Here is a 26,941-nt window from a genome sequence, read left to right on the forward strand (position 1 = left end):
ACGACACTCAATAAATGAGTTGCTATTCCTGTTACTGCATGTCCATTGAAGATAACAGATGAAGGAAATGAAGGAAATGATGTATAGGTTTGGCCTGGAGTAAATAAGACTTAGAGAAAACATGATGGATGGCCTCCAAATGTAATGTACAAGAAGAATTGGACTTATTCTGTGTCGCTCCAGAGAATAAAACTGAGCAGTGAGTGAAGGAGGCCGTTTTCCATTTAAGGTAAGGAGGGCTTTCTCATAATTAGGAATGAATTCCAAATACAGGCTCACTTTAAAGTTAGAGAGTGCTGGGTTACTGGGAATGCAAACGCAGAGGTTGCTGCCACATAGCTGAGAGAAGATTCCTGCTTTAGGGAACATTTTCAGTCATGGGACTCCTCAGACCCCTTTCCACACTGTCATTTCATTTTTTGTATGTGACAGTGGACAGAAAGGACTTGGGTTGGTGAAATCTCCAGCAATGTGTTGGCCTCTGAGATTGTCTCCCCTTAGCTAATAACTTTAGTCTTTGTCTTTGGGAGCCTTTACTAACTTTGTTCATATGCTCTCCCAGTAAAATCTTCAAGTGAGCTTCTTCCAGTTCCACTGTGTGGTTGTTCTTCAGGAAATATATTCATATATTATACAACCACCTACCCGGCTTTTCATCCTGAAACCTGGGAATTATCCTCGACTCCTCTATCTTACTCACTGCCAATCCAGTCATTCCAATCACCAAGTACTTGCTCTTCCATTTTCTAAATATTTTCCAAATCTGTCCACTTCTTTTCATTCTCACTTCTGATCATTCTAGAGGCAGAGGACTCTGTTATCTTTCACCTGCATCCCCTCAGGCCTCTCTCCAATCCATTTTTCACATGGGAGCCAGAATAAGCCTTTCAATATGCATCAGTGGTATGAATCATAGTCCAAATGTCACCCCGGTGCAAGAAATATCACAGCTCTTTATTTTTCATGGATCACCTCTCTCCATTTTAAAGCCTTCGTCTTCCAGGCTGATAGAAATTTTATCCTCAGTTATTGTCAAGGTTTCCTGCCTCCTTGGAATTGTATCAAGCTTCCAGAGTTTGAGTGGTTAGGTTTTGGGGGCTGGCAGGGTGGGGTGGGTGCAGCTCTGTGCCTCCAAACATCTCTGGGATGGCTGTTGCCCCATCTACATCTCTATTTTTGGAGTGCTTCTGAGACTTGTCTTGCCCTCTCCCTAGGCTGTTGCTGAGAGGTGGTCCCCATGTACCCATCATTCTAGGACACATAGAGCTCTCTCCACCCTCCCCCAACTCCAAAGGAATCTATTTTTCTAACTTGGAGGCCAGCCCTGGTCCTCAGTCCTCCTTCGCCCACAATGCCTTTCTGCTTCTTTGCAAATCTCCACATTCCCCTGATGGCTTAAGCTTTTGAAATTAAAGCCAGGATTTTTTACAGCATGGGTCTTCTTTCTTCTTTGTCACATACCTCTCTTAAAGTAATAGAAAGTACAGTCAGATATCTGCTTAGAAAGCAAAAGGATAAAGAATAAAATTCAGGGAGGAAAAAAAAAAAGGTCTGAGGTGTTTCAAAATACTCTCAGGTTCCAGGAGAATCTGCTTATGGCTTGTATCACTCCCTCAATTACTTGCTCCTGTTGCCCTGGGAATTAAGTTCAAATGTCTCCTGTGGGCACCTCCATAAGATGCCTTCCTTGCCCACCTCTGCAGCTTTGCTTACCACCCACCTGCAATCTTATTTCCACTCTGCTCCAGATGCATTAGGCAGTATTGGGGTCTTCAAATACATTAGTCCTGGGTCTTGAATGTTCTTCCTCCATTCCTCTCCTCACTTGGCTACTTGCTATGCAAGCTCCAGGCCTGATTAAAAGTGACCCCAATAAGGTCTGATCTGTCCCATGATCTCACACAGCACACACACCTCTCCTTCTCTGTCCTTTGTACTCAAAACTACATGTATATTGTTTATCGGTGGCAAATTGCATAGGGTAGTGATGGTGTCTGTCTTATTTGCTATTCTATTCTAGCAGTTAGCCTTGGACCTGGCTGCTCCTAAGCATGTCCTAAGGGCTTCAGATAAGACCCAAGCGTGCTATTTAACTACTGGGTTATTCGGTACACTGAAGGGCTGAAGTGGGAAGGGGGGATTTTTTTTATTCTGGTTTATCAGTACCCTCCTTTTCCTCCTATGGAGCTATGAATAATGATTTGCATTTAAACCAAGCTCATTTATGAAGCATTCTACAGACACCTTCAGATTCATCCTTACTAGAAATTTGCTTTTCATTCAGAATATTCTCATGTTTATTCTTGGACTTCTTCCTACAAATGTCTCCACATCCTGGTTTCCGTGGGAGCAGGAGGGAGGAGGAGGAGGGGTGAGAGTACATTTTTGAGAAAACTGATTCATAGAAGCAAAGAACCCTAGAATAGCAGGGTTCTGGGAGCAAGAAGATTGAAGCTACACTATTTTTAGGGAATGGATATTTGTTTTCAACACATTTAGAGCTTGTTCCAAAGACCTCACGATATGCAAAAGAGAAAAAAAAATGAAAGGAAAGAAACAGGAAATGAAAAAGTCAGCAGAAAAAAGGTCAGACAAGTTGCAAAGGCCTCCAACATCAATATTTTTTTTCAAGGAGGAAAAAAGCCAACTTTTTTTTTAAATGAAAAGAAAACCCTGTTTTATTAACTGATGATAGCTTTATGACAGTTGTGTGATCTGGTCTATAATTTCTAAGTCATTCTTGAACTTGTCCCTCTGGAATCTCTTACAGTTACTCAGGAACTAAAGCTCTACATCATGATTTCTATACTGAAAACTGACATCCAGGGCTCCTGGCACAGTTACATTCACATGGCCAAGCAAGATGTGAAATGTGTACGCACAGACATTCCCATACTCTGTTGTCACACTCTTCCAGGGAACTATATAACATAATGGTGCAAAAACAAAATCATATTGCTCTGATCCTGCTACATAAATAATGCTTTAATACTGCCAGAAGAAGTTGCTGTCTCTTTTTTCCCTTTAGGTCTTTAATGAGTTCCTTTCTCTACATGAAGCACAGGATCAAGCACTAGATATTGTCAAAGTAGAACATGGAAATTCCAAATTTGACAAAAAACAGTGCAATGATATCAAGATATGATTTTCCTAAAAATAGTGACATTTTGAAGAGGGAATCCTTTAAAATTATTAAATTGTACACCACAGCCTTAAAATCATTTTTTCCCATAATAGAAGACTAAGCACTCCCTAGGGCAGCAATAAAGATTTCACTTAAATAAAAATAATTATAGACTTTAAATACTCTTGTGAATGGCATAAAAACACACCACTCTCACTTCTGAAAAAGGTATTTAATTCTAGATAGGAAAGAGGGGTGGGAGGGAAAAGGAGGGGGCAGGGGATTAGCAAGGATAGTGGAATGTGGTGGACATCATTATCCAAAGTACATGTATGAAGACTCAGATTGGGTGTCAACATACTTTATATACTAGCAGAGATGTGAAAAATTGTGGTATTTGTGTGTAATAAGAATTGTAATGCAAAGAAAAAAAGTACATGTATAAAGGCATGAATTGGCATAAACATACTTTGCAAAGATATGAAAAATTGTGCTCTATATGTGTAATAAAAATTTAATGCATTCTGCTGTTGTGTATTTAAAAAAAAATAAAAAAAAATCAATATAAAAAAGAAAAATTTAAGAAACTTTTGCAGATTCTTGCAACTACTTAAGTGCCAGAGATGCTTAACCAATATACAATAGAGTCTTTTTTGCATCTACTCCAGTGCCAGGCACATGATAAGTTCATATCTTATACTTGTTGAATGAATTATGAGTTAAGACATGAATTCTATGAGCATTTCTTCTACTTGCTTGAACAATTTCTTCTAAACATTTGAACTGTCTTTTTCTAATTCACTGCTTTCCACAGATCCCAATACAGAGTATGTGTTCAATAAATATTTAATAAATGAATGCTAAATAAACCCTTGATCCTAAAGAAAATTACTTCTGAAAGTGGAAAAACTTTGTTACAAATAGTCCATTATAATTTCATTTAAAAGAGTAAAGCAATCTCATGTATTTAAACAAGTTATTTTCTTGATACAATATTATGTAACCACTTAAAATAAGGTCCACAAAGAATTAATAAAGGCATGGAAAGTTGTTGTGTTGCAATATTAAATAATATGTAAATTTTAAATACAGTGTGACCGCACACATTTACAAACCAATAACATGAATACAAACATTTACAAACCAATAACATGAATACAGAAGAGAGCAGATGCTAATTCGCCAACATTGAAGCAGTGTTGGTCTTTGGGTACTTGGGTTATGGATGGTTTCCTCTCCGCTTTCCTATAGTAAGACTGTAATATTCACAGTGCAGGGGAAAAATATCTTTGTTACTCAACAAAGTACCATTTTAGCCAACTTTTTCTTCCACCCATCCATTATAGGTACTTGACTGTTAAATTAGATTAATGATTTGGACTACTCAAGTGCTATAAATTTTTATTTAGTTATAAAGTTAGAGTAAAAAAAATTAATAATATAAAAATAACAAATGACCTACTTCTGCTTCCCTGGATAAAATAATACATTCCTCTTAATTTTTCAATAGAATAAAAATCATATTGGTAGTTTAAATCTGGAGTGACCAATCTGAATTGCACATTCACTGGTGAAAAACTTCCTGTCTGGGTTACTTTATTTAATGTCCACTTGATAGAATGAAGAAACAAACTCAGCCAGCTTAAACACAATAAAGATCTAAAACCACAACAATATCAACAGAACCTCAAATGCTACTTGTTAGCCAGATAATTTCCAAGTAATTTCTCTACACTCAATGTCACAAAAATCTCTAGAATTGTTCCCATTATGTTGTCAGGAAGATAGAACCACGGTGTACAACTCATCAGGCTTCCAGAAGAATTCTGTTGATGATGATATCACATTTTTTTTTCTAAATGACATATGTGAGTGTAATCCAAACCTACATTGTTACTACATTATAGAAGTAGAGCATGTTTGACTTTAATAAGCAACCACATTAAACAAAAATGGTGAGTCAGATTGATTAAGAAGTAGAGGCTCACAGGAAGGTTACGAATATCCAGCAAAATCCAGGAGAATTTTGAGCAACTCATCCATGCAAAGAATGAGGCCTTTCCAAACTTGGCTGCACACATGTTGGAGGTCTCATTTTATGTAGCTGAAATGTTTTCTTTCAAATTTGGCTTGTTTTGTACGTGAAGTTGTGAAATCCTTTGGACTGAGGCGCCATTCGCATTTTGCTTTAGGGGGAAAAGAAATGAAGGAAGAATCATTTAGTTTTGTTAGAAAAGTGTATATATGATAGTGTGATGTCATTTGAGATATCCATGGCAGAAGGAACTGAAGAGATCCTACGATGAAATACAATAGGAATTTGGTGCAGCGCAGAGGATTCGTCCTCCAAGATGATGACCCTTGGCGAAGGCCATGCTTTTTGTCAATTCCGTGGCAAGTTGGAGTGGAAGAACAGGCAGGAGCCTCTTGAATCTATAACCTCAATCAATGAGAAGAATAAAAGTGGTGGCCTGTGGTAAGGGAAGATTCAAGAGAAAGGACCATGCAGGATCAGCTGGGTACCTCGAGTCCTAAATTGCATCTTCCCAAGAAACTATCGGAATAGGAACCAACCATCTCTGCTCTTTGGCTTGTCTCTCCTCCAGGCTAAATTCAGGGGGATGGATTATGACTTGTTGACATCCTTTAGACCTCTAACTTCTACGAGGCTACATGGACTTGTTTTTCCACTGATGTTACTGCCAAACACCTGGCATACAGAATGTCCTTAGAGGTCTCTTTGTTGATTCCCAGAATGGGAGAAAAGGATCATTTGGATTTAACAGTGTATGAGAATGCCTTGTTCTTGTCTGACTGACTGTGACCCAGAACAGTAGGGACAGCTGGATTCTTTTCTATGTCTGAACTATCCCCAAAGTCTTTGCTCATCTGGCATGGCTGAAGTTTGGGTTATGGCTACTCTTTTACCTTGTCATTCTTGTGTTCCTGGGGTGGAGCATTCTCAGAGATGAAACAGAGGGAATGAGCAATAGTGCCAGGGAGTAGGAAAACAAGGGGTGGCTCTCAGCCCTGAGCTGAATGCATGCCATACTACTGCCAACCTGGAGCTCCAGGGAGTTTTGAAATAGATGATATAGTCCCCATGTGGGCAGGTATTACTCAAAAGCCTGGCAGATATTCATCATTTCCCCCAAGTGTTCCAGAGCCCATCCAAAAGTTTGAAATGCATGCATCTGGTCTTTACCCATTAAAACCTCACTTAACTGCCAGAACTGATTCAACTGCCCTCTTCTCGGCGACGTCTTCTCTGATCCCCACATATCAGAAAGAGCAGTTTCCTTGTGTATCCTGTATTGTGTTCGGATGTGTGTTACAGAGAGCACATTATACCTGCTGGCCTTCACCACAATCCAGGGAAACTGGGCATGCCTCAACCTCACTGCTCAATGGATGGTGTGGAAGGGAGTGACTGCATTTGTGGAAGTCCTAGTGTAAGGTCTCTTTTAGCACAGAGATTTTCCAATAATAGACCTTTTAAGTGATCTGAGCCTGAGCCTAGAGCTTGGAAAGCCAGACAGAGTGAGCTGCTGGCTGAGAGAAAAGCCTGGCTCTCTGGTGTGAATGAACTCTTTTAGTGCAGTGCCTCATCTGGGCAACTTTGGGCTCTGAAAAATGTCCTGTTTGATATTGTAAGCTCCCAAAGGACACCGGCTGAGACTGCTCTACTTACTTACATAGCCCAGCACCACATGCATTGGACTATTTAATAAATATTGTTTAATGATGATCACTCTCCCAGCAAGCATGTGCAGGGTGTGCAGCACGCTCCTGGGAGCCATGTGCTGGCCGTGGCTCACCAGACACAGCACACAGACTGCCTGTGGTAAATCCTTGCTGAACTTTCCTTTTGAGTTGTGCCACCCTGAACCAGCTTTTGTGAGAATTCATAAGGAAATAGAATGCATGCTGTTCTCTTTCAGGCAGGCTTATAGTCTAATGTATATCTTAGACCCCATGTTTGCAGAAAATGGGGATAGAGTTGAACACACACATCTAGGCAGGAAGAATGCTAATTAAGAGTGCAAAAATCCACATGACCGGCCACATGTTTGCTGCCTTATTATGATGTGGGAGAGAATTTAAAGAAGTGACAATGAAAAGTCACTAGTGTGAGTCTTAGTTAAGCTTATTTGTGGAAAGAAAAGAATCTGGAAAGAAGTGTCTTTTTTTCCATGAATTCAATTCTTGCTTCTAAAGCATTTTTATAAGAATTTCTATACTAAAATGATATTCATAAGTTTAATTTTAAACAAATTTTGTGAGAATAAAAAGAATGTTTACTTCTTGCACTCAGAAAGGCCATGTCCTTATACCCACTGGACACAGACAATCTGGAAGCAGTGGAAACAGGATTGCTCTGTGTCACAGGTGATTCCCAGCAAAGGAACTTAGTGAGGAACTTAGTTTTCTTTTCTAATGGTCCTTTGTGTATCATGTTTGAATTTAGGAGTTAGAATCTCTGGAAACATTTGTTAAGTTGGCTGACCAAAAGAGCTATTCTAATATATCCACTCTGTTTTCTGGTCAGAATGTGTTCTGTCATTTTTCCAAAACTACTCTCAACTTCTGTGGGCCGTCACTCAGCCTCCCAGCTGAGCTCTGAACCCCTTCACAATTCTGCATACTCTGCTGGGCTCGTTTTTCCTCACAATAACCTTAAGATGAGGGAGTAGGCACTCTTTGTTATCCACCAGCACCTGAACGCCCTTTCTCTTGGAGTGCTTCCCAGTCTGAAGGGAGGCAGAGACTCCCTGTTTCCCTTCATACCAGCTAAAGACTTACTTTCCCAGCACACACACACACACACACACACACAGAGGCTATATTGTTATATGCACATGCCATGATTTGAGTATGAGAGTTGCCATGCTTTGGGGGTGATTTTTTTCCTTCTACATCTATGTTTTTCTCTTTTAGTCAGCTTTTCACTTGCTGTAACTAAAAGACCTGACAAGAACAACTTTAGAGGAGGAAAAGTTCTTTGGAGGGCTCATAGTTTTGGAGATCTCATTCCATAGAAGGCCAGCTCCATTACTCAGGGCTTGAAGTGAGGCAAAATATCAGATAGAAGAGTGTGGCAGAGGGATGCAGCTCACATGATGATCAGGAAGCAGAGAGACTCCACTCACAAGGTACAAAATATATACCCCAAAGCCATGACCCCAATGCTCCACCTACTCCAGCCATGCTCTACCCACCTTCAGTTACCACTCAGTTAATATTAATTCACTTATTTGGGTTAAAACTCTCATAACCTAATCATGACTCTCATAACCTTAATTGGGTTAAGACTCTCATAACCTAGCATTAACTGAGTTACTAATATTAATTAATTATTAACACAATTAATTGTTAATAATAACTATTATTCACCACTCAGTTATTAATATTACCACTCAGTTAATATTAATTCACTGATTGGATTAAGACTCTCATAAACTAATCGTTTCACACGTAAGATTTTTGGGGAAAACTCACATCCAAGCCATAACAATTTCTGTTCTTTTAGAGGTTATTCAACAAATTTGCATGGGATTTCTTAGGTTAATCAACATTATGTTTTCCCCCCTCACCTCAAAAGAACCTTGGGTTGCTCTGACTCCTGTGACTACAAGGCCTCTACCTCCCCCAACTCATCTTCCATATTCTTGTTTTACAGTATTTTTATGCTGCTTTTAAAAAAAAATTAGAATTAGACTTTGTTGTTGTTACATAACTCGTGCATATCAACAAATATATTTATTTTATTTCCTTTTATTTTTGCATTATCCTTGTGCTCCAGGTATTTTGTTATACCAGTGACAAATATACTAATATAATATGCCTCTGCCATTCTTTAGGTAATTTCCCCAAACATCTCCTAATTCCTTAATGCTTTCTTTAATGGTAACTAGTTTACTTTCAATTCAGCTATTCAGTTTTTTTTTTTAATATTTATTTTTTAGTTATCGGCGGACACAACATCTTTGTTTGTATGTGGTGCTGAGGATTGAACCCGGGCCGCACGCATGCCAGGCGAGCGCGCTACCGCTTGAGCCACATCCCCAGCCCAGCTATTCAGTTTTTAATTTAGTGCTTACATTTTCATTCCTAGAAGTTTTATTTAGTTCTGTTCAAAATATTAGTTAATTTTAGTTAATTTCATTGCATATTATAATGTCATTATGGTTTTAATTCCTTTCTGTAATCCTTTAATCATTTTAAAGCAGACTTATTTTTCAGTTCTTTTAACATTATTTAATGTTGTCCTGTTAGTTATGTCTGCTGCTCTCCCCTATTGTGTTTTTCCCCCTCATAGCTTTTTAATTTTTAAGATATACTCATCATTAGTGGGAATTAAAATATATTTTAAGAATTCAGTGCACCCTAAAGTATAGAAGTATTCTTCTGTACAGTTTGCACCTATTGGGTACCCTTAGAAGTTCATATACCCAAGACCAGTGTTATGGTTTGGATGTAAGGTGTCCCCCAAAAGCTCACGTGTGAGACAATGCAAGAAGATTCAGAAAAGAAATGATTGTGTTGTGAGAGCCTTAAACCCAACCAGTGAATTAATCCTTTGATAGGGATTAACTGAGTGGCAACTGAAGCCTGGTAGGGTGTGGCTGGAGGAGGTGGGACACTGGGGGCATGGCTTTAGGGTACATATTTTGTATCTGGCAGTGGAGTCGCTCTCTGCTTCCTGATCATCATGTGAGCTGCTTCCTTTTGCCACACTCTTTCGCCACATTGTTTTGCCTCACCTCCAGCCCTGAGTAATGAAGCCACCTGTCTATGGATGGAGACATATGAAACTGTGAGCCCCATTTCCTCCCCTAAAATTGTTCTGGTCAGAACTTTTAGTCGCAGCAGCAAAGTAGTTGACTAAAACAACCAATTTTTATCTTGAATTTTCAGATTGGGATTCCCACAACATATAGTACTATATATTCAGACTAAGAATTTGCAAGCAACAAGGCTTTAAGTTTCTGTTTTTTACTGGAGGACATCTGTGTTAGAGTCTGTAAACAAGTCAAAATAACACCCGGCATTTTGCCAGGGGAATGTTAGAGTTCGTAAACAAGTCTGGATGGTGCCTGGCAAAATGCCAGAGGGCGTGGTTTGAGAAGTAACAAAAGCGAGCCATTAAGTGTGGAGATTCCTTATTGGTTGACTGATGTATCTAGTTTATGCTAATTAGATAAGCTCTGTGGAATGTATAAATACTGCTCCTGTCCTGCAATAAATGGCTCCCACTCCTGCTGTATCAACATACACAAGTTATTCATCACCCCCCGGTTATTTTGCTGCAGCCGGACTGCGGCAGATGGTGGCCTGTACCGGGAGCCCTGGGACACTCGGGGGGTAAGTGACGAAAAAAAAGCTGCCCGTCCATAGATAGGACGGGAGCAAATCTGCTCGTCCCTAGACAGATAGGGCGAGAGGAAAAATGGCCATTTTAAGAAGATGGAGAAGATTGATACAGTATGTTTGTGTCTTGTTTTGTCTCAGTGTATTGTATTGTCTTTGTGATGAAAATATGGAAGGGGTGAGAAGTAAATTACTAAGGGAAGAAGGCACCCCAGTGGAACCAAGAATAGTTAGGGCATGTGTTGATAAGAGCCCAGGAACTCTAGTCAGAAAGAAAAAGAAAGTTCAGAAGAAGAAGGATTATCAGGAAAAAAGTTGCAGCAAAAGGCTATTACTAAATACTTTTCGTTACCGGAGGGTGCGTGAAGCAGAGAGGCAGCTGCCGAGTGTGCAAGCCGGTCACAGCGCAGCAAGGATTTTCCAAAAGGCAGCGGCGACTGGCCCTTCCCCGCCTCCTGGCCAGGGAGCTGGCTCTTCCACTGCTGCGAGCCCAAATCTAGACCTGACCTGGAGGCACAGTCTCGCAGGCTCTTGCTCCCTGTGCCCAGTAGCAGTTTGAGTCCGGGACACTCCCCAGGGCCATCTGGGGCTGCCCAGGCACTACAGCCAGCAGAAGACGCTACTGGTGTCCCTGATGTTTGGTCATTTTCAATGCCAATAACTAAGCTACAATGGTTCTCCCACACCTGGAAGCTGATGAGTAATGAGCACTATTAATGCTTATTTCAAATGCAAAAAAACCTTGAGATAATGTACTAAATTGTTCAGAAGGTTGTTTTCTTAGTAGAATGCTACAGGATTTTCTTTAGCCATCCGGAGTTCCTGCCTTCGTCCCAGTGCCGGTAAAGACCAAGGTGGAAGAATTTCCAGTGTTGCTGAAAACCAGACGAGACTTCGGCTGAGAAAAGGACGAGACTTCGGATCAAGCTGGCTGCCTGCAGAACTTACCTGGACTGTGATTTAAGCTAGCTGCCTGCAGAACTTACCTGGACTGTGATTTACCTGGACTGTGAGTTAATCTATTGAGACACTGCTTTACCTGGACTGAGACAACAAAATGTAATCTACAACAAATTGTAACTCGGTATCTTTACTAATGGTGTCATTGCTGGTATAATTTTTCCAAGGGCTTCTTGCATGGAGCCATCAATTGGCTTGGTATTGTGGCATTTTGTATCATCCCTTTCTGTTTGTAGCAGGTTATTTATGGTGTTTCTGTAAAAACCACTATGGTCCTTATTTAAATTAAACAAAAGGGGGAAATGTTAGAGTCTGTAAACAAGTCAAAATAACACCTGGCATTTTGTCAGGGGAATGTTAGAGTTCGTAAACAAGTCTGGATGGTGCCTGGCAAAATGCCAGAGGGCGTGGTTTGAGAAGTAACAAAAGCGAGCCATTAAGTGTGGAGATTCCTTATTGGTTGACTGATGTATCTAGTTTATGCTAATTAGATAAGCTCTATGGAATGTATAAATACTGCTCCTGTCCTGCAATAAACAGCTCCCACTCCTGCTGTATCAACATACACAAGTTATTCATCACCCCCCGGTTATTTTGCTGCAGCCGGACTGCAGCACATCTGAACTTTCTTACTGATTCATTTTGCTCCTGGAAAGAGTTTTTTTTTTTTTTTTTTAAATATGTAGGGCTAGTCCTTCTAGAGGTCCAACTTCATGGAAAGTTTTTACTGACTACTCTTTAACTCATGCAGGTCCATGTATGGTTTTAAAAGTTCATTATAACAATTAGGGTCTACAGCCATATCAGCTCAAACACAATAGGTTATGCCTGTCTGGCACGGAAGGGTATTTATTCCCTTATGAAGTAGGAGGTGAAAGTAGTTGACATCTATCCAGTGTTCCTTCTAAGTCTAGGCTTTTTTCTCTGATGATTGGAATTATTGATGGATCCTACACTAAATTTATAAACTACAGTGAACAATGTATTCCCAAATTGAACTTTTGATTTGATTCTATGGACACATAGAAAATAATTAATTTATCTTGTGATTGGGCTGAAGAATCTTCTTGGTGTCTGGAGCCCCTGACCCAACATCCTAGATCCTGTGGCTGTGTACACAAAGATCTGACTTAAAGCTATGTCCTTCATCTAAGACTTGGATAGAACCTCTTCACTCAATATCCCAAAGCTAGATTGTTTCCTTCCTCCATTTTCATGGATGTATAAGAGTAGAACTTGAAGATTCTTTCAAATCCCCTTGCAATTTTTTTTCTAACCCACACTCCAGAGTTCTAAGTAACCTGAATAAAGCTGAGTCTTTTTGTAGTTGTCATTGTTATTTGTCTCTTGAAAGATTTTGACTTTCTGGATTCACCATTTTTAAGATTAATTTTTTTCTGTTTTTCTTTCTCTTTTCCCCTTTCCCTTCATTCCTCCTTTAGCTCATTCCTTCTTTCCTGCTCCATTGAAGTCCTGAACCTGATGTGTAGTCTCCATAAACTACTGATGGCAAACTGGGAAAGAAGAAATCACTGGAAATTCTTCCCAACAGCCAGGTACAGAATTAGTATTGATAATGAGATCTTTCTTATGCAGCAATATCGTTTTACCATTTCTACATTATCTGTTCTCAGAAAATAAAAGAAAAGATCACTCCATTGCGCAGTCTCTATGACTCTGGCTATTTGTTACAAAGAGCAACCATTTAATAAAATAGTAATGCCAGATACTAAGTCCATTAACTTTCACTTTTTCTAGCTACGTATACGTTACTAATTATAATAGAGAGGTCATTCCTAAGGAATTACTAACCTTCAAGTGATATGAGATAATTATTCCCAAGAGAATCAAACAAATTCATAAGACAAATACACTCAAAATTTCAGACATCAATCTCTTTTTTTAAACCATAGCCTGGGAACAAGGGAGCTATGAAATATAATTTTACCCCGAGGTCCAACAAGTGACTGCATGAAAATAATTTCCCGTCTGCCAAAAAAAGAAAACCAAAACTTTATTTTGGTAGATAGCCTAATACTTGGGCAGGGTGTTGTTTTGTTTAAATAATAAAAATTCCCTGAAGGAGAAAAGTAATTCTTTTCTAAATGAAGAGTTTTAAAAATAAATTCAGTATGTATTTTAGGAAGCATTTTTCTCTGTTGGCCAACAATTCAAACTTATATGATAAGTTAGACCATTGTACAACCAAAGTGGCCCAGGCTTCTCATTCAGAGCAGCATTTGCCTGGTTGAGTCTCTGTCAACTTTCTACTCACACACACACATGAAGCTGTTTGAAGATGTGGACATAGACATCATTATCAAAAAATGGAACTCAGACTCAACCCACAGGCCAATTTGAGAATTTCCTTTAGATTCAAGACAAATTATTCTAGATTTTAAAATGAATAGTCCACCTCCATGAAGATGTTTACTGAAAGAAACAAAAAAATTCTCCCTGGGTACCACAATCTTTGAAAGAACCCTTTTCAACAGAATTTCCCAAACTGATGTGTCTAGGATTTTGATTCGTAAGAGATGCTCCTTTCTAGAAAAGCTCACATAACCAAAGGATTGGGCACTTCTGCAAAACATATCTCCTTTTGGAGACTCAGAAAAAAAATTAAGATTTAATGTTTAAAAATACTGAAGTGATATTAAAGTGTATGAGAGTTTTTGAAGAATAAAAATATGTTTAGTGTTGTTTAACTTAGAAGTTCTGAAATGGTCTTAGCCACACAGCACCCTGTTTTTCTGGGTAATAAAACCTGCTTCTACAGCACAGGAATTTAAAGGAGCAGACTTGGGTGCTACCTGGGTGCATAGCTGCATAAGTACTGCTTTCAGAGGCCAAAATGTTATTTATCTGTTCTGTCCTTCATGCATGCATCAAGCCTGAGAACAAATTCTTTAAAAATAACTAGGTAGCAGAGCTGGGAGAGAGTGTGGTAGAAAAAAATTCTCAATGACAGGGTAGATTAAAGTAAGAATAAAGCAGCATGTAATGAAAACAAAGGACAGTAAGTTACGGAAGGATTGCAAAGAACATATTCCCATGTTGAGCAAATGTAATTTAAATGAAAGATTTAAATATTTTAATGAAACAAGTTGTTCTAAAGCTCCTGTGGAAAAATAGGCAAGAAATAATAGCCAGAAAAATTCTGAAAAGAAGTATAATAAAAGGGAATTAGCCTAACCAAGTGTGGCTTCTTTGTATAAAGACAACATGTAAAACAAAGTTGTTTTGGTGCATAAAAAGACAAATTGCCCCCAATGAAAGAAGATAGAAAGTCCAGATGCAGACCAAAGTACCTAAGAGAATTCAGTGTATAACAAAGGTACTGTTTCAAATTAGTGAAGAGAAATAACACTGTGCCTTATTTAGGTGCTCACCATGTGCCAGGGCATGTCTAAGCCCTTCACATATACTGAAGTGTTTCAAACTCACATCTACCTTCTGTGAAAAGTAATATTGTTAGCCTCTATTTATAGATGAGGAGCCTGATGCTAGTAAGTGAACAGAGTTTGGATTCCAACCGAGGCTACAGAAACTATATTTAAATTTTTCTACTCATCAAACTGTTAAATAAAAATGTTTGCCATATTATCACATAATTACTATTAACTTCAAAAAGGAGACATAGCCTTGAAGAATATGGGAAGACTTCAAATTGTATGTATATATTTATACAATTCCATATTTATATCTCTATATCTATATTCATGTGAAAATAACTAGAAGGAAAAGTACCAACAATGGTAGTTTGGGAATTATAGAAGAGTTTAATTTTTTAACTTGCAATTTGATATATGTTTTCTTTTTTTTAATATTACTTTTATTTTTGTTTCTTTTTTTTCTTTATTTTTTTGATATAGTTTTCTACAATGACATTTCTTTCATGGTTAGAAAAAAAATTAAGAAATAATATTTGTAGAGAAAATAAGCTTATATTATTATGTAGCGTAGATGTAAAATAATCTGAAATTAAAATAAACATAGCTTAGACTGCAAAATTCACACTAATTTTTAGATAAAATGTGAAACTTCAAAAACTGTTATGCTTGTAGAGGACCCCAAGCTATGCCCAGACTCTTTATAGATGCCTAGCTCCTAGTGGCCTCCCTCCTGGCACTCTGGAGCAAGAGTTTGAGGAGCACTGGGATAAGTCTTGAAATGGTAGAGTCATATTAAGGTCACTCAAAATGACATATTCTATAACTCTTTCTGCCCAGTGATATTAAGTCATCAAGGTATCTAATGAAATACTGGCCATAGACTCCATTTTCTGAAGCCTATTCTAGAAAACCCAGATTTTTTTTCCCAACCAGAAAAATTATAATTGAAGCTTTTTGGTGAGTTCTATAATTCTTGGTATTCTTTGGGCCCAACTCTAATAGCAGCACAACAGGAAATTACTTAAGAGGCCTTTGATCATGGTCTTCATTGTATAGTAAATCATACTAAGGGGCTGGAGATGTGGCTCAAGCGGTAGCGCCCTCGCCTGGTGTGCACGCTCGCCTGGCGTGCGTGTGGCCCGGGTTCGATCCTCAGCACCACATACAAAGATGTTGTGTCCGCCGAAAACTAAAAAAAAGAATAAATATTAAAAATTCTCTCTCTCCCTCTCTCTCTCTCTCTCTCTCTTTAAAAAAAAAAAAAATCATACTAAGACCCTGGAGACAGATGGAAATTCACTTTTATAGACATAAGAAGAGAAGATGACCACCATATCAACAATGAGGCTGTTTTGGACACAGAGATATTGAACTCTTACCTCCCATGTTTCCTCTGTTGCAAACTGAGCCAACAATCCAACCTTTAGACCTGTCCATCATAACACTTAGGACGCTGTGTCATTAACACTGTGGTTTCTCATCTGCTTCTGCTCCCAGATTACAAACACATTGAGAGCACATACTACATGTTCTTTTCCACATCCCACCTTTTGGCCCAGAAGAAGTACTTAATATTTACTCAAAGAATAAATTGAGGAATTAATATCTTCTATCCCCATAGGAAAATACTCTTTCAGGAGTATATCTAGAGACAAACTCAATATTATTGTCATAAAAAGGATGCCAAATTCCTCTGAAACCCTATACATGGGTCCTTGGCTTACAAAATTTTGACCTTATGACAGTGCAAAGATAAAATGTTCTCAGTAGAAAGCTTACTTCAAGTTTTCAAGCTTGCTCTTTTCCCAGGTTATTGACATGCGATATGATACTCTACGATGCTGGGCAGAGACAGCCAATCACAGCTCCCAGCTAGCCACACAATCACAAGAGGGCACAACTCACATACTGTACTGTGCTGTTAAGCGAGGATGTTCAGGAGATTAGATGAATCAAGGGTATTTTTGACTTTTGATATTTTAAATTTATGATAGTTGATTTTGATATAACCTCATGGTAAGTCAAGGAACATGTCATTAAAAAACTATTTTCATTTTCATATATATTACATGCGTTGAGCCTATGAGGTAGACAGGTAATATCATCAACATTTTCTCAGGTGAGAGCCTTAATGTTTGGAGAGGTGGAGGGACCTGCCCAATGACATTCAGCAAGGAAGTAAAAATAATGTTAAGAACCAACATTTAATGAAGCACTAACTGCTCTAAGCATGTTTTCTAGATTAACTCCTTTAACCCACTCACAATTCAAAGAGGTTTTGTCCCCATCTAAAAGATGAGGAAAGGGAGGGGAAGAATGACCAGGAACTACCAAAAGCCAGAGAACCTGGTAGGACGGGTGGGCTTCAGGGCAAGCAAGCTGCTGCAGGCTTCCCCTAGGTTACCTGTGTGATCTACTAATCAAGAGCAGGTCTTTCAATCAGACCCTAATCCCAGTGCTATTTCCACTAAAGTGTGTCATTATCTTCTCCTGTGCATATCTCCTGGGTTTGGGGATGAATAAATTAGGTAAATGCATGTAAAATACTAAGCAGAATCCTTTCACATAGTAAACACTCAAAAGCATCAAGTGTTACTAGAATGCTAGTCACAGGAGTAGAGGAACTCTGGGCATTCTGTCAATGGAGCAGAAAGTTGAGAATTTCTTTGATGCACTTACCTTTAAATTAATAGTAATAATGAGCCCCTTTCTTTTCACCATGAATTGCTGAATGAATAAAACAAGACATTTTGGAAGTAATTTGAAAAGTTGAGTCCCATATGCTAATGTAATATATTCTTCAATGATGTTTTATGTGCAGCTCAAATTTTCATACTCAGATATTAGCCCATTTCTTCTTGTTCACTTTTTACTAAAACTCAAGTGATGCTCTGCTGGCTATTAGGGATCCCATCCATTATTCTATCAGATCACCGGTGAACCAGAGGGATTTATGAAGCTGGGCCAAATTCAAATTGATTGTTTTCTCTAGCTAATCTATGCTGTGGCTAATTTCATTGCCCAAAAAAGAAATTTCAGGAGGTTCAAGTGACACAGAGGGACTAGATAAAGGAATTTATCTGCTTTATTCCATATTAAGTGTAACATGCAAGTAGCATTTCATACCCACGTTGCTTTCGGTCCTCTGACAGAAAATGGTAAACTTCCCTAGGGCCTGATTCCACACTGGGGTGAAGACAGGAGAAGGAAGCTGCCTGATGCGTGCAGATTTAGTTCTCTTCATAGCACCAGCAACTGACGGAAGAAGGACGACCTCCCACACACACCATTTTTTATAACCACTTTGGGGCATTAGAGAACAGAAATTGTAACTTTATGATGAAATCAATTTCATATTTCACGAGAACTCGGTCCTATTAGAACTTGGGTCAAGTCCTTCCCCGGGAGATATTATTAGACCTTCAGCTGAAGGACATGCCTCTCCATACATAGGGAGACAAACATTTTCTCGTGCAAGCCAAGATAACTCTAAATCGGCCTGCGGTTTTATAGTTATTAGTTTTCCATAGATGTAAACGTGCAGTTATCTTATGTGGAAAAGTGATGTGTTTATGCCGTATCTCACTTAGGAACAACATAATATCCTCTAATCCAATATGGAAAATTGCACTACATGCTGGGTATCAGGGGAACTTCATGTCCCCTGGGGAGATTTTCCCGAAAATCCCCTACATCAGCTTTCCTTTTTAAATAACATTTATCTGTGGGAATTGTAGGTTCAGTCCCATGTCAGTAAATGGTCCCCTAATAGCCCTCTATGGCAAAGTTATGACTTATCCCCAAAGAAAAATGCTGCCTCGTGAGCATGTTTTATCGAGGCTAAGAGTCAAGTCATAAAACATCAGTCCTCACATCTGAGTGCCTGTTCCCTAAAACACTATTTATTTGTACATAAATATTTGTCTTTTCTTTGCAGGGGTGTATTTGCTTGCATATTCAAGTAGACCCATATGTATAAATTTAAAATGTCCAAAGTGTTATAATGGGAATGTAGATTAGGAGCTGATTATTTTGGCTGCTAGTTTTTCAAATATATTAAGCAACTCCTTGCTTTATCTAAAGAATATGTACAAATACAGTTCTCATAGTGAAGGCTGATGATCTTGTAAAGCTCTAAGAATTAAATTAAAAGATGACAGACCACAAAGTTCTTTACTGTTTTTGGAATTTTGTGCTGTAAAACTAACTTTTATTTTATACCTATGTATTAGGTTTATTCCTTATGAAAGTAAATATTTTGTGTTCGTTTGATATCATGAAAGCTTTAGGGTAAATTAAAACTATCACATGCTTAGAAGCACTTTAAAATAATGCTAAGCTGATGAAGGAAACAGGCTTTACTTTAACAGGAAATACGCTACTTCTTCAGTCTCTGAATCTTTGAAATTTTGGGGGTTTTTTTCCTAGTGCATTCTATGAAATTATCTTTTCTTTAAAATTATTAAAGAAAACAGTTGTGCTTGGTTCCTGACTCTCACTGATAGAGTTTATGTACTTCCCAAGTAGAAATGTATGTTCTAAATGCTTTGGGAGAATACTCAAAGTTCTTCTCAGAAGGAACACACAGAGTGGTTGTTTTTACTTCTCATTTATTTTTCTCCACAGTGTCTGTAGACAGAGGCTGATTTTCTCAGAAATGCCTGGTATTACTAAGACACCAAGGTATATTAGGAAAATGATATGCATAAAAAGTAGACAGAAATAATCTCTACTGTGCTTTCCTAAGGAATGATATAAGCAGTCTTGTCAAGAGGGTGTTTGGGTATATTCATTCATTACACTCCTTTCTGTCAGGTGTTGATAACAGTCTCATTACCCTTAAGTTTGAGCTTAAACTTGGAATGTAGTATTTGAAAAGAAGGTGCTGAAAGCAAGTTTAAAACTTCTTTATGTCTGTGTTAAAAATAATTTCATGGAACAGAAGAAGAAAAGAAACGCTGTCACCTTCGTGTCAGTTCAGCTTACTGTGAGCTCTGACACAAAATGGAAACCAGAAAGGAAGTCCCGTTTATCCTTTCAGAGTGAAATAAATTTGTTTTTGGTTCATTCTGCACCTTGCCCAAGGATGTTGACAGAAACTGCATGTGAGATTCTAATAGCTAAATGTGAGCTGCTGTTAGCTCTGGGAGAGCCATGTGAAATCCACTTATACAAAACATTAGTAAGTTAAAAGTAAATTTCAGAAGATTTGGATTTGACATTGTGGGTCTAAAAAAAAAATCAAGTGAGTTCTCTGTGATATTAAGCTGTATTGCTTTTACTTTTCATTTTCAACAGGTCTGGAAAATAAAAAGTGATATATTATGTTCATTGAAACCTCTCACAATTAGAACCCAGTAATTTGAAGTCATCTGGAAATAAAAATTATATCTTGGGATGTGACTGTACTTAAAAAATAATAATGGCTGGGAAAGGAAACACGAAGGCAGACAAAGATTGGTGGTATCCAGGGAGTGAGCTGAGAGGCGAAGTGGATTGCAGAAGGTGGTGGTGCCTGCTCAGACCTTGACTGTGGCACATTGAAAAGAATGAATTTTATTGCAGGTAAATAAGCAAAACATTAACTATAAAAGAATCATTATAACCAAAAGCAGTTTTAAGTTTAAGGTGAAAAAGTTCATCACTACCTCTTTGATCATCTCTTGACGTGGATTCTGATTCCAGGCAAGTGGAGGCAGGAAAACAAGTTAGAGGGAAACAGCTTGGTGTACTGCATGCTTGTTTACCTTGGATTCTCAGCAAAGAATAATTTTACAATTATTATTACTTTGAAAAACAGTTGAAATATAACAAAGCAGGAGACTGGGGATATGGCTCAGTGGTAGAGCTCTTGCCTAGCAGACACAAGGCCCTGAGTTCAATCCCCAGCACCCCAAAAATAAAGTAGGGAAAACAAAGAATATAACAAACACTAGAATAGTTAGTACTGAAAGTTAAATTAACAAATGTTAACATTTCATCATTTTTGTATCAATTTTTATATGTAAATAGAACTTTTTAAAGGCAAAGTACCCTTTTGTTCTCCCCTCCTGGCACATTCTCTGACTTGAAAAAAAAGTGATACTGAAAAAGAATAGAATAGACAGAAAATTTTTGGTTGGGGGGATGGGTAGGAATTGTGGAATTGTGAATGTTGTCTTCAGTGAATGAAACAATTTAATCATATTTATCATATAATCACTGGGTGCACAGAGGGTGCCCTGGGTAAAATTGGATTGAGGCCCACATGTTAAGATATAAAAGGCACATAAGCACATGGCTTCTAGCTGGTTACAAAGAGCCAACCCAGTCCTGGGGATCTGCACATTTGCGTCAACGACTAGGTTAGATGGGGTTGGTAAATCCTGAGCACCTATTACCAACATCCAATTTTCCCAATTTTCTCATTCACCTCCCCCGTGAAGTCTCTTATGATAGTCCAGTTTAGAAGGGAATAACAACACACAAGAGGTTATTAATATGGTTAATAAAGTTCTGAATCCTAAAAAAACATCAAACCAAAAAGACCACAGAGGAAAAAATTGGCGCTAATGCAGAATTAGCCCTGTTAAAATAATTGTAAATTGGCTTTCAAGTTGCAAAAACTGCCCAAGCTGTACGAATTTCCCCACTCCCTTTCTACTTCATGACTGTCTCTGACAAGAAAATTGCTAGTCTTAATCCAAAATAAAGCAATTACTAAACAGAGATGTGTCATATTTATAGTCTGCTCTTGGTTACAGGAATAACTTGCTTGCAGTTTTAAGAAAGTCACTCAAAATTGCTTTCCTTAAATGTTTTATGGAATTATCAGAGCCCCAGAGTAGCATTATGGCTTAACTTGTTTTATGTGACTCTTTGTATGAGCACTGGGTGACGGGACTATGTAAGGCTGATGTCATCTGCCATCAACTACATGAACTACTAGATTCTCCTAGGACCATCAAAAACAAGAATTGTTCTTCAAATCCAAATTCTGTAAAATGGCATTCAAGTCCCTTTGCAACTGTATTCCAACCTCGCTCTCCTGTTTTTCACTACTCTCAAAAGGAGCCTTTAGATCCAGCAAAATTTGCATGCATGAAATACATTCTCCACATTCCACTTTTTGGACTTCTTTCTCCACAAGCCTCTCTTAGTGACTTCAGCCAGTCTACAGGCTTTAAATGCCATCCAGATGTTTGTAACACCCCAGATTTTATCTGTACCCCTTTTCTGAATTTCAAGGCATATTCCTGGTCATCTCCTGGCCATCTCCACTTGGATGTCTAATACCTCAATGCTCAAAGTGTGATCCTCACACCAGCATCACTTGGGAGCTTGTTAGAAATGCAGAATCTTGGGCTGTTGGACCAATTGAATCAGAAGCTGCTTTATAACAAGATCCCAAGATTCATATACACATTAAAGTTTAATAAGCAGTGGTCTATACCACAATTGGAGACTTAACACATTCTACCTTTACGATGTTATTTATTTTAGGCAACTGTTCTGTCCGATTATAAACTCTGTATGGTCAGACACATGGATCATTTCACTTTATACTTCTAACAGCTAGCAGAGGAGATGCTAACAGATATATACAATGTGTTCGATTGCACTAAAATGCAAATAAGCAAATTTTACACAAAGCCTGTTGCATTCGAGGCTGGGAAGAAAGGTGATTGCCTCATGTTGCCAACCATTCACCCACAAAGGCATCATGGTACATCATTGTGACTTTATCAGCTAGCAAGTGGCACTTGGTAACCTGTTCTAGGAGGAGCCATATTGTGTTTTAGGATACTAATTAATGCTTTTGCAAGAAATTTCAACTAAATGCTGCTACAACAATCTCACGATTTACTTTGCTTATTCAAAATTTGAATTTATCCAAGGAGCCAATTAGAGTCACTGCCCATTTGTCCTACTCTAAACTGGACATCTTTACAATAATTGGGGCATGTCTGAGGCTTTTCCTTAAAATATGTGTTTATCAAATCAGCCTGGGCTTATACCAGATCACACTGGGCCTGTGTTTTTCAGCAGAACAGATGAACATTTGTGTTTCATTCTGAGCTATGGCATTTCCTATTCAATTTTCCAGTTTTGTTCCTGTATCTGATACTCATTTAAGAGGATTTCACAGGACCCACAGGATTTGTGAAAATCAATGGGCAGTAAATTTACCTCTCAGACAACCTCAGAATGGCCCTCATTTACATCAGGAATTGAAACAGGGAAATGGAAGTTGTAGCAATGGACCACTATGGTCCAACAAGCTCAGAAGGTAGGGCTTCAGACCTTCATGCCATGGAGCATGACTTACTGATATGCCACTATGGAAAGGAAGCCGACTCTGAAACATTCACTTAATTTTTTAAAAATGCATGTTAGATGCCAATGTTTATTGTCCAAATGAATAAGTCTCCGGCTGAAACATCATTTCTTTTTTTCCAATTTATATTCTATGGCTAATATTTTACTTTCCAGTGGTTTCTCAAGTGTGCCTGATGCTCACTAAGGGAGCTTGTAACCCCCTGCATTCCTGAGACCCTCACCAGACCTCATTAGGATTTCTGAAGGACTCCTGGAGAATGAGCATTTAAAAATCTCTCTGGGTGATTCTAATTCAATCACCTTCCATTAACTGTTAGCACTTTTTATGAGGCAAATTAGAAAAGTGCTCTCTGTTCTTTCTCATTTCATTCAAGAATTTTTTGAGTAATTTCTAGGTCCCAGGTCTTTGCTAAGCAGGAAGACAAAGACCAATAAGACCAGTCCTGTGTTCAAGATGATAAGGGAGACAAGACACAATAAGACACAAAGCATAATGTGGTGAGAGATGGGTAAGAATGAGATGCAAATCAAAAACCCTATATTCTCATCTGTTTGAAAGAAGTAATCCTGCAAATTAAAAAATGTAGCCAAAACAAATTTCTCATTGAATTAGTATGAATATCAACCTGCAGTAAAATGAGGTTCTTTTTGTTTTCAAGATAGAGCCAGATTAAACTTGCACAGTATCTAGCACAAAATTGGCACTGAGTATTTATTGAACAAATTAATGAATAGGAATGCCCACTGTTGTAATAAGGCAGACCAAAGGGATTCTTCCAATCCCTTTGTAAGTACTGAGCCTCAGAGTGTTTGTTCCAAGTGTTCCTGTGTGGGTTTCTGACTCCTACCTCTTTCCTGTGTTCATCAACAATACCTAGCTCACTGTGTAAAAAATGAAACATTTTTTTCTTCCCTGTGAGCCACTTTCTTCTATCGCCATCCACATGGTGATGAGAAGTTGTCCTTTTTCAGGACTTCTGTTTGTTTGTTTCTTGCTATCTGTTTTCTTCCAAAGGCAAACTATTTAATATGAATGTTATTTTTTTTTCAAGTACAGCATAATATCTGATCCTGGGCTTTCTATCATGGGAATTTACCTTACTAAATAGAGCTTAATGCCACAAATATTTTTTTAGGCCCAGATTTAATTTTACTGGAAAGGGTTTAAATCTGCTCTGGAGGGACTTCCAGTTTTGAAAAATTTCTTGACAAAAATAAATACAATAAATAATAAAATCAATTTAACACTATTTTCTCTACTTTCTACATTCCCATATAAAGAGCACTAGTTGAACCAAAGCATGAATGAAGACTAATATTTGTGTCCTGTGATATTTTTCCTCAATAACTGATTCTAAATGTCATCCAGATAGAATGCAATTAGGGAACACAATGATCCCATCTTCAGCTTTCTAGAAGTTGAGGAATACTAGGACTCTTTTCTTATTTATGGCCTCTTCCTCCATTTAAAGGAATCTGTTTTATTACTCATGAGCTTCATGAACCAGTATTTATTTACTCAGCAGAAATAACCACATAAAAATTGTGACCTAGCTGTCTAGGGACTCATGATAAAATTGTTGTCATCAGAGTCTCAAAGCTCTGGTGATTGGCATCTGTGTGGTAGCCATTTTGCTTTTAAGTTAACCGGCCATGTTGTGTCTGAGGTCCCAGGCTGCCCCTGAAATAGTGGAACCTTTTAACAGGAAGACCAGTCACCTACTAAAAAAGTATTTTTACAGATTGTGTGTAAAATTAAAATAATAAAAAAACTTCAAAGGATGAAATCAGTGATGATGAAGATGATGTTAGCAGCTATCATTAAATGTGGCCCAGCACCATATTCATTGTATTGTGACATCTCACAGATATGATATTGTGCAAAAGAATCAAGGCATAACAGATTTTGGTTCCATTTGTACAATGTTCTAGAATGGGCACAACTACCCACTGCTAATGAAAGTCAGACCAGTGCTTGTCTGGGCAGGGGGTGACATAGGAGGGAACTTCCTTGGGGAAGAATTCTAGGTTTTGACCAGGTTTTGTGAGTGACTACACAGGTGACTATGTTGAAAGACCTAAGCTTCTGGTAGCTGTCATCTCGTGAACTTTTTGCCCTAAGGAAGTCAGGCCTGCAGATTATGACTCCTATAGGAGAAGTTCTCAGCCTTTATTTTTACATGAGTCCTTCCTGGATTGGTTGCTTAAAATGTAAATTTCTGGGTTCTTCTCAGCATGACTACAAAGGATTCTTTGGAAATGAGACCCTGAAATTGGTACTTTAAGCCATCACCCCACATACTTCTGAAGCAGAAATCCGAGGTCGGCAGCACCCTGGAACATCACTCAGGTTTCCTGCTTAAAGGCCGGGTTGATTGAGGACTGGATACATCTATAGAGAGTTCTGCAAAAATCCATCCCTCATCTATGAAAAATTATTCATAGTACATGAGAATGGTAAGTGGCCACTTTTAGTGTTTGAAGGAAAGGGTTTAATCTAAATACAAAAAGGAAAGTGACGAGCAGAGAGGGATGATGACAAAGGTGATAATGATAGCAGCTAGCATTAAATGTGGCCTCCTCCTCAGCAGTGCCTCTGCCGCTGCATTTCAGGACTAGGCCTCCTTTCATGCCCTGGTGATGCTTTTTGTTTACCTAGGACAACTGGTTTTTAATTGATTTTTTAATAAAGGTATTTCTTGTTCTCTTTCACTCTGATTAAAAACCAGAGCATGATCTCATCAGCCCTGGACAAGTATTGATGGGCTGGGGTATCATGGGGCTAATAAAGAGTGTTATCCAGTATTTTTTAGTGACACATAAAAACTCCCTCATGAAAGATACAGGAGGCAGAGTATAATATAAATGTCATTCTAGAAACAGTGGTACTAGGGTGCACATTGCTAGACGTTAGTGATTTCATTAATGCACTAAGACAGGTCTCTCCCAGGGATAAGTGGAGGGGAGTGGGCACTGGAGGGTCAGGAAGAATGCAAAGGGGAGTCTGTCACCAAAGTGCCCCATGGGTCTCTAGGTTTTCCTAGATGTGTAGCAGAAAGCCAACAAAATGCTCCAGGTGAGTAAAGGAAGAAGTACTTAATTCAACTCTTCATTTACTCATCTTCGCAGTTTCTTTTTCTCAGAACACTATTAAAATATTATTTCAGATGGGATGAGGTATTGAAAGCCAGAAGTGCTTTGAGGTTTATGTTCTTTTACTCATTAAATCTTTAAATTCAATGTGATCCACTCTCCTTCTTGGATTACTGAGGGAAAAGAGGATTGAGAGTCTGTGAGAGAAATGGTTTGGAGCACTCCCAGTGGAGGCTTTCAGATCCCATTTCAATTAGTAAATATTGGGTACAGAGGAAAGAAAACTGCCCCATTTGAGCAGCAGGCCCCAGACTTGCCTTGGGATGATTGTCTGGTTTTGGAGATTCCAAGAAACCCCACTAAGTTAGAGGGCAAGAGAATTTTTGAACCCTTTTTTCCAGATTAAAAGTATAGGTATTCTCGGATCTTATGTGTCCGGTGTTGTCCTGGGGCTCTGGGAGACCGAAAATGCTTAGGACTCTTTATTCCCTTCTAGAAAGAGCCTGACTAAGGACATGAATGTATGAGAAAGGAAACATGGACTCCCACACTCATGTGATCTTCAGATTTCAAAGAAGCAAAGATGTAATGGTCTATCCAAAGGTCTATTTTGGAAGACATTTTAAAGTTCGATATGTTAGAAATCAAGTGAGAAAAAAATAAAGACAACAGGACGTAA

The 26,941-nt window shown here is 38.4% G+C and overlaps 1 long non-coding RNA gene across 2 annotated transcripts; it reads left to right on the forward strand.

Moving 5' to 3' along the window:
• Positions 1-139: 139 nt before the first annotated feature.
• On the forward strand, positions 140-26,941 carry LOC114103620 (uncharacterized). Of its 2 annotated transcripts, XR_003584703.3 has the most exons (5): positions 140-229; positions 12,898-13,011; positions 20,149-20,415; positions 25,404-25,626; positions 26,759-26,941. It is a non-coding gene; the product is annotated as an uncharacterized lncRNA (long non-coding RNA). The 2 variants fall into 2 exon arrangements; XR_003584702.3 differs by lacking the exon at positions 20,149-20,415.

The sequence above is a fragment of the Marmota flaviventris genome, chromosome 5 (genome assembly GCF_047511675.1).
Source record: "Marmota flaviventris isolate mMarFla1 chromosome 5, mMarFla1.hap1, whole genome shotgun sequence".
Lineage (NCBI taxonomy): Eukaryota > Metazoa > Chordata > Mammalia > Rodentia > Sciuridae > Marmota > Marmota flaviventris.